At 38.0% G+C, this 17,358-nt stretch overlaps 1 protein-coding gene across 1 annotated transcript in view; it reads right to left on the bottom strand.

Moving 5' to 3' along the window:
- Positions 1 to 16,521, bottom strand: part of SCN9A (sodium voltage-gated channel alpha subunit 9) — a 166,916-nt gene extending 150,395 nt beyond the window's left edge. The window contains exon 1 of the mRNA XM_045780489.2: positions 16,228 to 16,521. The gene's annotated coding sequence lies outside the window, so the exon portion shown is untranslated. The remainder of the gene's footprint in view (positions 1 to 16,227) is intronic.
- Between the last annotated feature and the right edge of the window lie 837 nt (positions 16,522 to 17,358).

Raw genomic sequence — 17,358 nt, forward strand, 5'->3', positions numbered from 1 at the left:
CTTAACATTGCATCCTTCATGTTTAGCACCATGGTAATCATACTCATAAATTCTTCAAATAATTATCTTTACTTAGAGATGCATAATTTGGGGGATGACAATGACTAGTCCAATCACTTCAAAAGAGTAGTTCAATATTACACGTCCTAAAATCACTCAAATTTTATAGTATTTGAACAATTGATATGCAAAAAAACACAACAACTTAAGGTGTGTATGTGATTTTATATTATGAGTTGCGGATGGATAGTTAGGGATTTGTTTTGAGACTCTTTGGTGAAGAAAAGTATTAAAATATTGTGATCTGGGTCTTTCATAATACACTATAATGATTATTTATATTATACCTTAATCTATTTGTGGGCTTATATATATAGTTTTCCTCAGGTATATAAGAAACTAAGGAGTGTATTATTTTGGGGGAAATTATGTTTATTGTCAATGATTGTTGGCATATCTGAAATTGTTAATAGAAAAATTCATGTTGTTCCATCTACACATGATATATGAAGAAAAAAGGAAAATGTTTCTTAACCCATATTAAATCATCTCCATTAGTCAGAATTAACCCTTTCTTGAGAGCCCAAATCATCACAAACTTAAATAACCTCTGAGGTCACTAAAGTATGGCTGTAGAAGACATTGTACACTTTGTTATAAAGCGTTATATAGAGAGTGCATTTCTACTCCTTGATTATGCATGTATCCACTTCACCCAAAACATCAACACGGTTTAGGAGAAAGGGCATAACAGCTTTGGTGCCAGGCAGATTTAGGTTTGAATCCCATAACTATAATGCCTACGGAGCTCTGTGGCATTATGAAAATTCCTCATAAATGAAGCAGAGAAAATATCTACCTTACAAGATTATTAGGAAGAACAGAAACAGTTTCTGTAGCTACCACAGTGCCTAGGCTAAATAAATATTAGCAGTATTATCATCTCTCCCCATATCTACTGCAATTTTTATTTTATTATTTCTTTTAAAGATTTCATTTATCAGAGAGAGAGAGAGAGCACAAACAGGGGGAGCAGCAGGCAGAGGGAGAAGCAGGCTCCCCGCTGAGCAAGGAGTCTGATGTGGGACTCAACCCTAGGACCCTGGGATCATGACCTGAGCAGAAGGCGAGGCTTAACTGACTGAGCTACCCCGATGTCCCTATATTGCAATTTTTAAATGATAAACCATGAATTAGTGGATAAAAGTAAAACCTCATTAAAATCTTAAGGGCTGCTTATGGTGTATTTCATTTTCCTAAGATGTTAGTGGCTTTAATCTAAAATCTAGATCTGCAGTAAAATAGGAAGACAGCATAATAGAGTTGTTAATTTTGTGGCTCCAGAGTGAGAGGGACCTGGGTTCAAATCTCATCTCTTTTACTTACTAACTTGTGTCTGTGGGTAAGTAAATTAACCTCTGTAAATCTTGGTTTCTGCATCATAAATTAACAGGGTTGAAAATAATTATCCTATAGGGATATCCCTATCCTATGGGAAAGAAATGACACACTGCATTTTAATCATTAAGCACATTTCCTGGTACATTTTAAGTGTGTAATATATTCTAACCATTATTATTAGTGATTTTTATCAACTTTCTTATAAATTAATTTTGCTTACCTAATGTTCTTAAGAATGGAGAATAAATGTGGTGACTTCATAATAGGTAAAGTTTTGTATCACATATACAGGATCTTCTTAAAGATATTTATTTCAACTTAGGATATTTTAAATAAAAGAAAACTACCATCACTGCAAAACCAGAACTACACTGCTTTCCACCAACAGATGGCAATATGTATCACACACAGCCATTCAGCTGCTACCAACGTAAGGCGCCCAAGTCCATGCAGTGCATGCGGAATGTGTGCGTTGTTCTTAAGTGGTGACGAAAATTATTAAATCTATCAAGCTTGTTAAATGCAAACATACTGGGAACGCGTTGTAATATTTGAAACCAAAGTAGAAATAATAAAATTGTTGAAAGTATAAGAAAATAAGGAATATGGCAAAAGCATACAAGATTAATCATCTGACAGTAAAAATGAGCCTTAGGACTGAGCAGCATCATGTGATGGTTTAAAGTGCTGAGCCTAGGTAACATCCAGGAAGATACAAAGGAACATTATTTTAAAAAACAAAAGGAGAAAACTTTCTAGCATGGGTCAGAGGATTTCCTTCATCAGAAACTTAATGGACAAAGCAAGAGAAAGCTAGGTATACATTTGGGAAGGTAAAATCCAAGCATAGTGACAGCTGTTGATGAAATATTCCTGGCAGCCCAGGAATGGTTCAATAGCGAAGGGCCCTTTGATTCACTATCAGAACAAGTGAGTTAAGTAGTATGCATGCCAAGGGATTCTTTGGAACAATCTGTGGACATCATCGAGAAAGGCTGTCATCTACTTGATAAGAATTTTGGTGTAGACATTCCTTTACAGTGTATATCAGCAGGGGAAGGAGGTACTATGGAAGAAGGAACATAAATTGACAAACAAGCCTTTTGCAAACAAATATGTTCATCAACAGAGGAACTTCAGCGTTTCATACTTCTCTACTCCCTCTTGGAACCGGAGGCCAAGATTATGGTGAGGCATTTAGTAGCCCTGAACTTAATCTGGGAATATGATGAAATAAATACATGTAATAATGTTAAAAATGTATTCTCTTTTGAGGTTGTTGTTATTGTTTGAAAGATAGAAGACGAAGGGTATGACTCTTTTTCTTAAAGGGGTTCATCAAATGTCTGATAGCATTTCTTACTTTTCACCATTTTGAGACACGATTTTCAGAATACCAAACAGACTTAGAAGAGTGGATAAAATTCCAGATTAGATAGCGGCCACAGAGTGACAAGTAAATCGGAAGAAAACAATTCCTATCCTTCCTCAAATTTATATTCCAGTACATATGTGACCAGGAGACTTGGATTCTGAGATAAGGTGAGTATTGAGGCAAAAACAGTCTAGGGGCACCTGGGTGGCACAGCGGTTAAGCGTCTGCCGTCGGCTCAGGGCGTGATCCCGGCATTGTGGGATCGAGCCCCACATCAGACTCCTCTGCTATAAGCCTACTTCTTCCTCTCTCACTCCCCCTGCTTGTGTTCCCTCTCTTGCTGGCTGTCTCTATCTCTGTCAAATAAATAAATAAAGTCTTAAAAAAAAAAACAGTCTAAAACAATTCAAAGGCAAAGGTACTTAATTTTTATTTATAGGCTTTACTTCTTTTATTATTCTAATTAGTTCACTGAACTGTTTATAAGCAAAAAGATGTTCATATGTCATATTTTCATGACAATGTAAACCATACTCAGTGACCCTGAGTTGCCATAAATAGTCACCGTTTTTCATTTGCTGGTAGCTACCCAAGGGGAAAAGGTACTGCCTATGGGATTTAACCTCCACAAGGACTACCTAATGGAACAAAAAATATTTGTGGTACAAACTCTAACCCTCAAACTTCACTTCTCAGTAGCAAACTCTTCTAAAAACACTTCTAGAAAAATTGATTGAGAAATTTGTATCTTCATAAGAATTAAGGAATAGGGGAAAGATTTTTAAATTTGCTTTATTAAAATGAATCTAAGATTCTAAAAAGAAGTCATTCATTTACTAAATACTTAAGAAAACAAGATGGTCTTTCTTTTTCATTCATTTGCCCATTTGTTTACTCACTCAAGTATTATTTAGTACTCTGTAAAACATTGCACTAGGATCGGAGGAGATTTAACCGTAGCAAGACAGAATTCTTGCTCTACTTAATCAAATCATCTAATACTGAGGATTATAATATAAACGGTTCTTGAATTTATTAACTAGTTAGCAAGAATCAGACTTCCTAGACTATATAGGAAGAGACCAAACCCAAATAGTTTTCAATAATAGGACTGGTCAAAAGGATAAATAAACCCAATCAGAGAGCAGAAGAGTATGATATTCTTTCTGTATCAGGAATCTCCCTAAGTTGCTAGCATATTCTTCCAATAATTCAAGGACTTTAATCCTAGCATACAAGAAAAAAAAATTGAATTAAGGGGGCTATTGAAAAGCAATGTAAATATTCAGAGTAAGGAAAGGTAAGGTAAATATTCAGAGTAAGGAATATTTACCTTACTCTGAGTAAGGAAGGAGTAAGGAATATTTGAGCTAAAACCCCCCCAGGGTGGCGCAGTGGGTTAAGCCTCCAACTTTTGGTTTCAGCTCAGGTCATGATCTTAGGTCTTGATCTAGGGTTATGAGATGGAGCCCCATGTCGGCTCCATGCTCAGTGCACAGTCTGCTTGGGACTCTCCCTGCCCCTGCCCTCCGTGCCTATGCATTCTTACATTCTCTCACTCTCTCTCTCTCTAAAATAAATAAATAAATCTTTAAAAACAAAAAAACAAAACACAACACAAAAGCAAAACAAAACAAAAAAACCAGACCTCTGAGGAAGAAAGGCAGAGGGAAGTTGGAGACTCTTACTCTCTAATGTCTATGGGAATTGAAAAAAAAATGGATCCAATGGATCACAGACCTAAATGTAAGAGCTAAAACTATAAAACCATAACAAGAAAGCATAAGAGAAAATCTTTAAAACACTGGATTTGGCACCAAACGCATAGGCAACAAAAGAACCAAAACAGATACACTGGATTTCATCAAAATTGAAAACTTGTGAGTCAAAGGAATCTGTCAGAGAGTGAAAAGGCAACCCAGAGAATGGACAAAATATTTGCAAATCATAAATCTGGTAAGAAATTAATATCCACTATATATAATGGATTCCCAAAACTTAACAACAAAAACAAATAACTATTAAAAAATGGGAAAAGAGGGGCGCCTGGGTGGCACAGCGGTTAAGCGTCTGCCTTCGGCTCAGGGCGTGATCCCGGCGTTATGGGATCGAGCCCCACATCAGGCTCTTCTGCTATGAGCCTGCTTCTTCCTCTCCCACTCCCCCTGCTTGTGTTCCCTCTCTCGCTGGCTGTCTCTATCTCTGCTGAATAAATAAATAAAATCTTTAAAAAAAAATGGGAAAAGAACTTCAATAGACTTCAAGGAATGTGTACAAATGGTCAATAAACACAGGAAAAGATATTCAACTTCACCAATCATCACAGAAAAGTAAATAGAAACCACAATGAGGGGGCATCTGGGTGGCTCAGTCGGTTAAGTGGCTGCCTTCAGCTCAGGTCATGATCCCGGAGTCCCAGGACGGAGCCCCACATCGGGCTCCCTGCTGAACAGGGAGTCTGCTTCTCCCTCTGCTCCTCCCCCTGGCTCGTGTTCTCTCCCTCTCTCTCTCAAATCAATTAATAAATTAAAAAAAAAAAAGAAAAGAAATTACAATGAGATACCACTTGATACCCAGTAGAATGGCTACTATTTAAAAAAAGAAGAAGAAAATGTTAGTGAAAGTGTGGAGCAACTTAAACCCATGTGCATTGCTGGTGGGAATGCAAAATAGTGCAGCTGAATGCAAAATAGTGAAAATGGCATGGCAGTTCTTCAAAAAATGAAACACAGAATTATCATATGATACAGCAATTCCACTTGTGGAATACCCAAGCAATTTAAAGCAGGGATGTGATCAGATATTTGTCCACCAATGTTCACAACATCATTATTCATAATAACCAAAATGTAAAAGCAACCCAAACATCCATCAACTGATGAATGGATAAACAAAATGTCATCTCTACATACAATGAAATACTAGGCAGCCTTAAAAAGGAAGGAAATTCTGACATATGCTACAACATCGACGAACCTGAAAAATATTATGCTAGGTGAAACAAGCCAGACACAAAAGGACAAATATTATATGATTCCACTTACACGAGGTATCTAGAATAATCAAATTCATGGGTAAAAAAGAGTAGAATGGTGATTAGCAGGGACAGGGGTAGGGCTAGCAAGGTAACGTGTTATTGTTTAATGCTACACAGTTTCAGGATGGAATGATGAAAAAGTTCTGGAGATGGATGGTGGTGATGGTTGCCCAACAATGTGAATGTACTTAATAACCCTGAATTATACACTTAATAATGGTTAAAGTGGCAAATTTTTATGTTAAAAATATTGTACCACAATTAATTTTTTTTTTTTATTTCACAAGAATTTGCTGAAAATGGTAAGAAAGAGAGAGTCGGTAGAATACCAAAGTCATAGCAGTTAGCAGGGGACGGTCAGGTTTGACAGGATACATGTGTGCTTCCTTGGTATCTATCTTGCTAGGCAATACTCCTATCTATCTATGCAGTACCACTATTTCATAAGAAATTGTACAATAGATACCAAAAAATCAATCAAAATATGCAAAACATTACTGCGCTCTCACCAAGTTTTAGTTTCCTGAATTTAAACATTTAAAGATACTGTCAATTGTAACCTCTGTCGTGTGAGCCCTTTTGTCCTCAAATGGTAATAAGGGCTTCTAAGAATCTAATTCACTGAAGATAGGAAGAGAATATAAGACATTTACATATAAATCACCAAGAAATGGCAAGAAGATTAATTTTATATGGAAATTAGGAGTTTCCCAAATATTTATTTGGATTCTGAACCTATATTCAGAACGGGATCCAGTTTAAAGAAAAAAAAAAAAAAGGCACAATTCATCTCCCCCCAAAGTGTGTCCTGTGCTGGTCACTGAAGCATTTGCTCATTATACAGACTTCTAGGCAGACTTAGTAACCTTTCCCAAATTAAGACAAGTCCCACAACTTCTACTACTTTCTACCTTGCTCTCTGCACTTCAGCCATACTGACTTCCTTGCTTTTCCATAAATACATTAAATATGCCTTCAGGCTGGTGCAATTGCCTCTTCTTGTGACTGGAATGATCTTCCTGTTGTTTCCCCAGCTCCCTCACTTCCCTACCTCCTTCAGGTCTCTGCTCAAATATCGCCTCTAAAAGGTTTTTCTAACCACCCTTTTTAAATAATGCCTCCTTCCCTCAATTCTCTCTGTCCAGCTGTCTGTATCTCCACAGCATACAGATAGTGGTTTCCATTTATTTACTCATTAGCTGTTTCAAAACGAGCATGAAACCTCCATGTTCTGTTCACTGCTATATCCACACCATCTGCAAAAGGTGCCTGAGTAGCTGGGTACTCAGTAAATACCCGCTAAAGGAAGAGAGTGAATAAAGGAAGAAGGAAGGAAAGGAGGTATTGCTGTTCAATTGCAGAAACATAATTGCTGAGAACAGTGATGCTGTTCTGACCTGGAACCACTCAGCCTCCCTTTACCGCTACCCTTGGGATCCCTGCCAGGCTCTCCCTCCCCACAAACCTCAATGGCACTGATTTCAATTTGGATGCCAACTCCTGACCTACACATTTTGGAGGCCAACCAGATACAGCTTAATGATTGATCACCAGCTCAAGACAAATTAGTTGGAAATTTCAGTTTTAACTTTTTTTTTTTTTTTAACTGTTGGACTACAGTCCACTTCTTAAGCAAATCCTCCAATAGATAAGTCTCACTGTTAGGAAAAGACCGGGGTGTCAGCCTTTGTAGTACACCAAATTGAGTACGTGTTAAAATATTTTGGCTCTTTTATGCAAAGAAAGCTCAATATTGTCATCTAGAATTGATGAACCCAAACTGTGGAAAAAAAAATAAGCAGGAGTGCTATTCCTTTCCTGAATAAGAAAGAAGAAATACCACTGTTTCATCATGACCTAGTAATGATAAAAAGCTGGGTCTGAGAAGTCTAAATCACTAAACTCATCTTAACTTATTTCTCTCACATACGTAGAAAGTAAGTTTCAGTGAAAAGGAGATATTTGTAATGAGTTAAGCATATATTTGTGTAATAAATATGATTCATTTCTTCAGCAAATCTGTATTGAGAACGACTGCATATAAGGCACCATGCAGGATGCCAATATGAACAGCTATGGTCTCTACCCTGAAAACCTTAACAGTTTAGTGGACAAGCTGCCAGTCAACAACCATTAGAACTCAGATGTATCAGAGAACTCAAGATTCCAATTGTCATGTTTATACACCCATTCAAAGTACAATATCTAAGTAGTGCTAGATATTTAAAGACCATTTGCATTAGACAATTATAAACATAAGGCAAAATAAATTAATTTTCCAAAAATGTTTTAAAACCCTTAAGAGTATACACCTTGAATCCTTAATGTTAAACACTTTAACTGACATAAATCATTGTCTCTTTGTGACAATAAGTACTACGATTTAGATTACATTTGAGTGTACAAATTTGGGGTTCTAAAAATATTTGTACTCCTCTAATTATCTATGTTCTCTATTTCTAGGGCATTAGAACTTGAGATGAACACTATCTTCTTCTTTCCTAACCCTGCACAAGGTCACTTTGCTTTCTCTACTTCTCCGTCCCCTAACACCCAGGATCTCATATGTGGCTTCATTCCCTATTTACTACCATTTCATCACTCATATTTGAGGCCTAGACATTTCACACTCTTATTCCTTTTAATGGCACTAGTCCTTTTCTTTCAAACTCTTCTATGTTGGGAAAGTTCCTTTGATTTCCTCAAAATAAAACAAGCAGAACATTCTAATCATAGCCAAATCAGAGTAATACAATGACATCCCTAGACCAGGAAAGCAAAGCCACTCAACCTTTTTAAAACAACCTCAAAAACACTTCAAATGTATTGGTACATCTCATAATATCATAATGCCTTCAGACTTCCACCTTAATTTCAACTTTGGTTTAACACAAATACATTACTCAAGAGTCAGTATTCAAGATGAACATTTAAACAATCTTCAATCTGTCTTATTCTCTAGTGTTGTAATTACATAGTCCACTTTAATTGCTAATGGAGATTATTTCAGCTCCATTATGGATTGAAAAGACTTCAATCTTTGGTAATGTAACCACTAGGTATATTTGGGTGGGATATGTACAACCGCATTCATAGGATAAATACAATTTTGTTGTCTCTAAAAAGAATGTGCACGTTTCTCGGGTTAGTGATCACTGCAAGTCTTTGGGAAGGCTAGCAAACTTCTGAGCCTTAGTGTTCCCACCTCAAGAGGTGGTTGTAGGATTTAAAAGGAGCATTTGAAGATCCCTTAATGAACTGCTTGGCAAAAATGAGAGCTCCAGGGGGCGCCTGGGTGGCTCAGTCGTTAAGCGTCTGCCTTCAGCTCAGGCGTGATCCCGGCATTCTGGGATTGAGCCCCACATCAGGCTCCTCCGCTGGGAGCTGCTTCTTCCTCTCCCACTCCCCCTGCTTGTGTTCCCCCTCTCGCTGGCTGTCTGTCTCTCTGTCAAATAAATAAATAAAATCTTTTAAAAAAAATGAGAGCTCCATATTTGAGGCTGTTAAGCTAATGTTATTATCAGTAATCTTAACAATATGTAAATGGTGCTATTCATATTTTTCTTTATGACAGTGTACCTGTTCATATATTCATTTTCTGTCTTCATAATGTTGCCATGACCCACCTCTTGGCAATGCATAGTCTGTTATTCGTTATAAATGAGAAGAATTGTGGATTGCTAAAGAAAACAATAAATAAAACCAACTCATTTACTACCCTTAGTTTGATGATTTCCTTTGCAAGATTCTGGATTTTGTTAGTGATCACCAATGAAATAAAGTAAGTGAATGGCCATATTAGCAAATACTTCCTTCAGGCTCAGACATCTTATTTGCTGATTTAAAAATTCAGAGTTACATTCCTGATGATCGAAGTACTAGAGTAAGTTTGATTTCACACATAAATGAGAAATTTCATGATATGCTCTTTAAAAAATTCCTATCAAAGTAGATAGTTTTAAGATGCATTATTAGGATATCTGGCAGGTCACCTCTACTGACTGTTCTCTACTAATGAAAAAGTCTGATGGATCTGGTTCGAAAACAGAAAGAAAACATAATTGGATAGTTAACAAATTCTTGATTTTTAGACACTTCTTTCATGTTTCCCTACTTAAAAGTTTTTAGATACTTCACATCAACAATTTGTAATAGCTTATTACTGACAACTTTACCAACAGAGAATTAAAAAATGGAATGGTCCTATTAGAGATGCATAACTAGAACTGTCTTTTAAAATAGGATTAAAAGTAAATGTTAACAACAGTGCACTTTAAATGCTGTACCATTTGCATTCAAAATAGAATACATTTTGATTATTTTATATTATTTGATATATATACCAAATGTCTACCATTATTGAACACCTCCTTATCATGTGTGAGACACTGAAATGGCTTTTTTAAATAGAAACCTTATTTGTATAGAACCCCTTAGAAGTAGACACTTCCAATTCTACAAATACTGAAGTTGCATTTGAGAAACAGTATTTGGCTAAGACCACATATAAAGCAAGAGAAATACCTAGAAAAACACATTTTAACCACACTAACATGAATACCAATTTGTTGTTCTATGCTTTTAGCCCTTTATAAAAATATTTTATAAATATTCTGAAATACAGTAAGGATGTAATTTGAATTTTTAAGAATGTCTCTGCATAACAATACTATAAACATTCATTCCTGAAAGTCTATCAGATGATCTCATGAGATTGTAAGAACCTTGCTCCCACTTGACCCTTAAAGATGCTATTTCTTTTCTCCTTACAGAAATTACTATGAGCCAAGTTTGCTCAGGGTAACAAGAATATGTGTTTTGTTAAGGGGGAAAAATCATCACTTAAACTTTGTTATATTTTATTTGATGAAAGGATCATCTATAAAAATTAGTCCCATAATATTCATCTATATGGAATGCTAATTTTATATCATTATCCAGAGAAAGCAAAGTAAGGCATAATTTACAATAAAATATTCTATGTGTCTTATTAAAAATGTACATACAGTTAATAAGCTACCCTTACCCTAAACCCTGAAGGAAGCATTGTCCGTTGGACCTGAAAGAATAATCACTTAGTGGAGTTAAATCAATAAATAAGAGGATATTTCTTTATCATATAACATTTTTCTGATTTTCCCATTTTACTTTTCTGTATGCATTTTCATATCTACTACTTAATTCTTTTTTGAATTTCTAATTATAGGCTCTCAAGAAGATGAAAATAATTACTTAGATTCTAAGATACACAGTTTATGAGCAACTAGTCCAGTTGACAGATCCTACAGCTAATGAAATCACCCCTATTTTCTGAAAATAATCAGATGACACAGGATGTCTAGTTTGGCATATAACACATAGAAAATTTCATTAAAAATCTCTACAGAAATGTTCTGTGCTTATTTTTTAATGCATCTGTCTAATCTTATTAATCCTTCTTTAGGAGCTCCATTTTCCAATTATTTATGTTAATAGTTTGACCAAACAGTGGAGCAAAATTTGTATTACTGGCAAACATCTCAAATGTTCAGAAGATGATATGCACAAAAGAGAAAAAGGGATAGAAAAAAGGCATACATTCAGAGCAGCGATGGTAGGTTAATGACATGGTAAGCATACTTACTCCCTCTAAATTTCCAAGCGAACAATCGGGTGCAATTAGTTTTATTGTATTTTGATAAATGATTCAGAAAGTTTTGTAAAAAATCCAAGGAGACATTTTAAAGAAATTTATAATCAATAATAGCAGTCTCTCAAACACTTGACACAACAAAAGGAAATCATAAAATGAATAGCAATGAAATTACAATTAAAGAAATTGTATATTTTAATAATAATATATGGCATTTTTGGCTCCCTATTATATCACCTTAAAAATCCAAAGGTAATCCATTTCCTGTATAAAAGAAGCAATGACAGCATGTTTTCACTTCAAATACAGTTGTTTTTCTAAAGACAAAAGAAGAAAGAACTCTTTTCAGTGTGGCTAAAAAGATATCAAATAATTCGACTGTATATATAATGCCAACTCAAATTTGTGTGTCGCAGATTACGTTTATTGGCACTGTTCAAGGCACTCCAACCTCCTGTCTCTCTTTATCGTGGTCTGGCATTTTTCCTCACCACCCAGAAGAGTTTTGTTCCTCCAAAGTTTATTCTACCTTTGGCTGCCAAGAGCTGATGGCTTTCCCTGTTGCCTAAAGCCATTTCCTTCCAGCTGTACATAGAGGGGAAGAGCCAGTGAGACCTTCAATGAGGAAATTTTGTTTTGCAGTATGGCAAGATACCAAAACTGTCCTCTCACATTCTACAAAAGTAGTCTACCCACGTTCTGTGAATGGTCTTCCATAAATCCTCAAATGAAAATTATTTTTATACAATCTTATAATATCCATTTTATTATGAAACTGCCATCTTAAGTGGTATTCTAACTTACATAGTTCTGAAGAAGCAAGCTATAATACCTCTGCGTAAGAATAATTAGCTAATTTGTGACATGTAAAACAGAGGAACAACTTCAATTAGTACATGGAGGCACTCCAACCCATGACAACCACAACGTGCCACCTTAGTAGCAAATTTAACAAAATCTCTGGTGACAATTCATGAAATAGTTTAGTCCTTCCAGAAGAAATATGATTGCCAAATTCTTTATATGAAAAAAAAAATCAACAATGTGGCTGCTCACTCGCTAGATAAGAAAAATAAAATCAAAGCTGTTTGCCTAACTGAAAGCTAGATTTTCAACCACATGTTAATACTAAAAATGTTTAATATCTTTAAATACAGACTCAAAAAAAATAATGGGCAGACCTATTGCCATACAAAGTGTGTATATTTGTATAAATTCTAGCATAAATATGACACTATCATTAATCAGCATGAATTTTGAAGCCTCCTTTCCTCCACACCCAATAATAGTGATAGATCTTCACAGATTAGCCCGCAGTGTCTCTCTGAACCTTCCTGAGTGGACACTTTGGATTAGTGAGATAATTTGCCCCTTGAACCTGGAGTAAACACCACCTTGGATCATGCTGGCCCCGATCTATGGCCTCAGCCTCATTTGAATATACTTCCATCAACTGAGCTCATTCAACTATCCATATTCATTACAAAACAACATTTTAAATTTAGTGATTACTGAGAGACCCTCAAATTCCTGGCAAAAGACACAGAATTAAACCTAATAAGGTCATCCTTGCATGTTAGAAGTTACTCATACTAAAGTCACATTGGCTTATGCACTCCAATTTTCCTTCAGAATATATTTTAATCCAGTTGTGGTCACTGCTTTCCTAAAAATATGCTATAATCTACTCACCTTTGAATACATTATTGCCTACACTGTTGAAAGATGGGAATACATCTCAGGATATTTCACTTCCTCAAAATCATAGTGCAGGGATGTAAATGTACCAGATGCTCAACAAATAAAAAAGAAATTGAATCATAAAATGCAGAAATTGACTGGGTTGATGTGCTCTCTGGTGAAATAAGTCATATCTTTGTGATTTATTATTTACACAAATATTTAGGAACCCCCCACTACTTCATGCCAGGCACTGTTCTGGACACTGGGCCAACAGTCAAGACTTGGTCTCTGTGCCTTTGGAGAATTCAATATTCAAGTCCACAAAATATCTGCATGCTATAATAAGAACCATGAAGGAAACAAATAAGTACCAAGACAGAGACCAACAGATGACAACCCTACTTTTGACAGGTGATCAAGAATGATCACCTGAGGAAGAGACTTATGAGCTGAGACTTAAAGTTTGAGAAGGAGCTAGCCATTCAAAGAGTGAAAGGAACAGTCCAGGCACTGGGAACAGCATTTAAAAAGGCCTTAGGGGGTGAAATTATTCCATGTCTTCCAAGTACCAAAAGAGTAGTGTGACCGAAGCATATAAATGAGGGGGATGGATTCAGTGAGGTTTAAGAAGGGCCAGACCAGAGAGAGCAGTAGGCTAACAGAAGGAATTTGTTGTTGATTGATTTCTATGTTTCTGCATTTATTCCTTTATTTTCTATGCAGTTAGCTAATGAATGTTTTTAAGGAGAGGCACGATGGTACTGCTGTGTATGGAGAGTGAATTGCAGGGGGGCGGGGGAACTATGGAAGTAGACTAATACGAAGCCTGTAGCAGAAATCCAGGTAAATTATGATGGTGGTTTGAGCTAATTTACTGGCATAGTAGACATAGAGAACAAGGCAAAAGAGATATATCTGAGAAATATAAATAAATAGAGATACGTTTGGAAGAGAAAACTGATAGATCCGAATCTAGAGTAGCTATGGATGAAATGCTGTGTTGAGCAAAAGAGAGAGCAATCTACATTTGGATGCTGAAGCCATTTATTCAGGTGTTAAAGATTGGGGGAAAAGATCTAAGACAGTTTTAGAAAAAATCATAATCATACCATTATGACATTTAGAATGATCCATTTATATTAATAAACTTTAAGCTCCTTAGCAAGGTCATGCCTTGGATTAGAAAAATACCAAATAAATCCTTCCAGCATATCACATTCTTTCATGTATCTACTAGGAATAGAAATTAGATAAATGTTAGTTTCTATTATCAATGCAAAATCCAAGAGTCTATTTTTTTTTCTTGCCACAAAGAAAGTGGTTTGGTCATACTGAATAAAGTGAATAGGACCCCACTGATTCCACCTCTGAATCTCTTACTTTTTCTTTGCTGACAAAACTCACCTCAGCAGCAGGTAGCAAAAACACAGAAGCACTACCACTGGAGGGTTCCCATGATTATTTCCTGGTCCTAGGGGACACAATGAGGCATAAGATGCTCTTGGCAGAAAGCCAGACCTGACTCATCTTTCTTCTGTAGACTCACCAAGGTACCCAGTTAGCCCTGCCCTAAACCATAGGAATCATGGCATATTGTATACTGAACCTCTGTAAAAATACATCACTATGTCCCATGATTGCACAATGGTTCACTTCCAAAAGGGAAGCTCCAATAGACAGGTAATTTAAACATACACAAAATGCAAAAACTTACCTTAAGCAAAACTATTACCAGTTGCCTAAATAGAAGGCACACTCTCCATTACACCAAATGTCATATCTTGTCTAGCATTCTGTGAATAAGCTATTCTAACAATCATGATAACTCCATACATAAGGATCAGATAAGACTAGCTTTGAATAATCAATAAAAAATTTTAAATCATATTTACCATAGTTTCTAAGAAAGTGAATGCTAGTTTATTTTTAAAAATGGGAAAAGAATTTGAAGACTTTTTAATAAAATGGACTATTTAATCACTGCACTTGGTTTGCAGATTATATATAGTTAGGTTTTATTGATGTTAAAGCAAAAATTATGAAAATATATTTTAAATTCTCGAAAGAAAGAAAGAAAAACAGTGTCTTCCTTCTGCCCACCGGGAAGAAGGAGAAATAGATAAGAACATTAACTGTGTTTCTGAAAAGAAATGAAACTCCCAACATTGACACACAGAAACTGAAAATCCACCATTCTTTGAAAAGCCTGTGTTGATCTGGTCTTTATCTTATTGAAGTTAGCTTTTTAAAAACTCCCCTAAGCTTCTCAGATACAAAATTGTTCTTAGCTTCAGAGGAGATAAACATTACTAGGAAGGCTGCAAATATAATTTAAAATGAAACACTAAAATAATGAGTAAAGTGTTTGTTATAATCACAAAAGTTGGCATTACAGTTTTTTAGTTTGGTAATCTTGTTTTGATCTTTTGTCTTTAATACAAGTAACGAAAATACCTATTTTTTCCCTTAAAGTAAATGACGGCTTCAGTTGAGACCGATAAAAAGTTAAAATGATTCTGAATCTTTTCTGGATTTCATTATAAAATGCTTATTCGTTTGAGGACTGTGTCGAGAAGTGGGGCAAGCAGTCTTGTCAATTAACTCCTGTTTGCGAGCTGCTTCGCTGTCCCTACAGGTAGGATCCGCTATGCTCGTTCTGCACGCTCACCTTTGCAGATGGGAAATACAACACAGGCTTTTTTCTCGCAAAGAATACGACCTGCCCCTGGAACTGAAACCCATCCAACAATTTTGCTAGCATAAACATAAAGAAACAGCGGACGCAAACCATCAAGTTTAAGTGCCTTTCCTTTCCCCATTTTCGAAACCTGCCAGCAAATGCACACCGTCAAAATCCGCAAAGGACCGGCCTTGCACTGGAAATAGGTGCCTTTCCAGATCCTCTTTCTCCAATTGCTTGGACCTCTCCGTTCAGCAGCTTCTCTCCTCTCTACTTTTCAGGTGGCGTAACACCAAGCGGCCAAAACCGAGAGATGGGAAAATGGACACAGGTGGGTGTGGTGGCTGAGGCGAGCGCCGGCGAGAGCCCGAGGGCTTCCCGGTCCGCCACACTAGAGGAGCAACAGAAAAGGCACTTACTTGCAACCTTGCCCGCCGATAATGCCCATCCAGCGCACCCGCACAGTCGGGCCTGTGAGGAGGGCGCGGGCTGCAGGGACCCTTCCTCGCTTCTGGTCTCTCCCCACCGGCGTTCTCTCTGCTGCTCCGGCTCCCTCTTTCTTTTGGCTCCTGTTGCTCAGCGGGCGCCTGCCACCTCCAGCCGCTGGCACCCAGGTTAGCCCAGCTCTACTGGGCTGGCGAGAGGGTGGAATTGGAACCAGACACCCGCCTCCAGAGCGCCGGCAAGGGCCAGCACCGAGACTGAGTCCCTCCTTCCGGGGCGCGCCCAGACCAGCGGCAGCCCCGCCCCCGCCTCCCACCCCCACTCCCCGGGGCAGTCGCGCCGCCGGTTCCCCAGCCACCCCTACCTCCCCGCCCTTTCCTCAGGCAGAGCCGCGCGCTCTCCACGCCCGCTGCTAGCGTCCGGCGGGAGCCGCTGGGAGCGCCGCGGCGGCCAGGCTACCGCTTCTCCGATGTGCGCTGGGAGAAGGCAGGGGAGGGGGGTCTCGACCTCCCATCCACCGCTACCCCATCGGGTGGGCGCGCGTACGCGCACGTCTGTGTGCGCGCGTGTGTGTGTCCGTCCAGCAGCCTCAAGAGCCCTTCCCTTACCTCACCCCCGCTCCCCTCGCCCTTCCTCCCTTCCTGCTCAGCACAATCTGCTAACGTTTCCGAGAAGTCACAGAGCGTGGTGTGGTGGGAAGCCGGAGGACAGCTCCAGGCCAAGGAGGTGAGGACCAATGGCAAAGGCCCGACCAGTGTCTCCTGTGCCCCGGGCTCTGAGGATCCAGGACTGGGGATCGGTTCTTTCTCAGAGGCTTTGCCGGTGGAGACTGGAGGGGTGCCGCGCAAGACCTATCTCTAGGCTGCGGTTTTTCTTTTCTCTTTTTATAACAGATCACTCGGGTTGCCGCATCTTCAAAGGCAGGCGAAGAAAGCGTTTCCTTTCAAAGGTGGAGGAGTGAGGAGTCAGAAGTTGTTGTGGGTGGAGAGGGAAACGTGGGGTAGAGGCTGCCTTCCCAGACCTGGACCCGCTCATATGGATGCATCTTCAGTCATACAGGTTCCGAGTTTAGAGCTGGGTAGGAACGACTGAAAATGAATCTTTAT

Source organism: Ursus americanus, chromosome 1, assembly GCF_024610735.1.
Source record: "Ursus americanus isolate L20-20 chromosome 1, mUrsAme1.1.p, whole genome shotgun sequence".
In the NCBI taxonomy this organism is placed as follows: Eukaryota; Metazoa; Chordata; class Mammalia; order Carnivora; family Ursidae; genus Ursus; species Ursus americanus.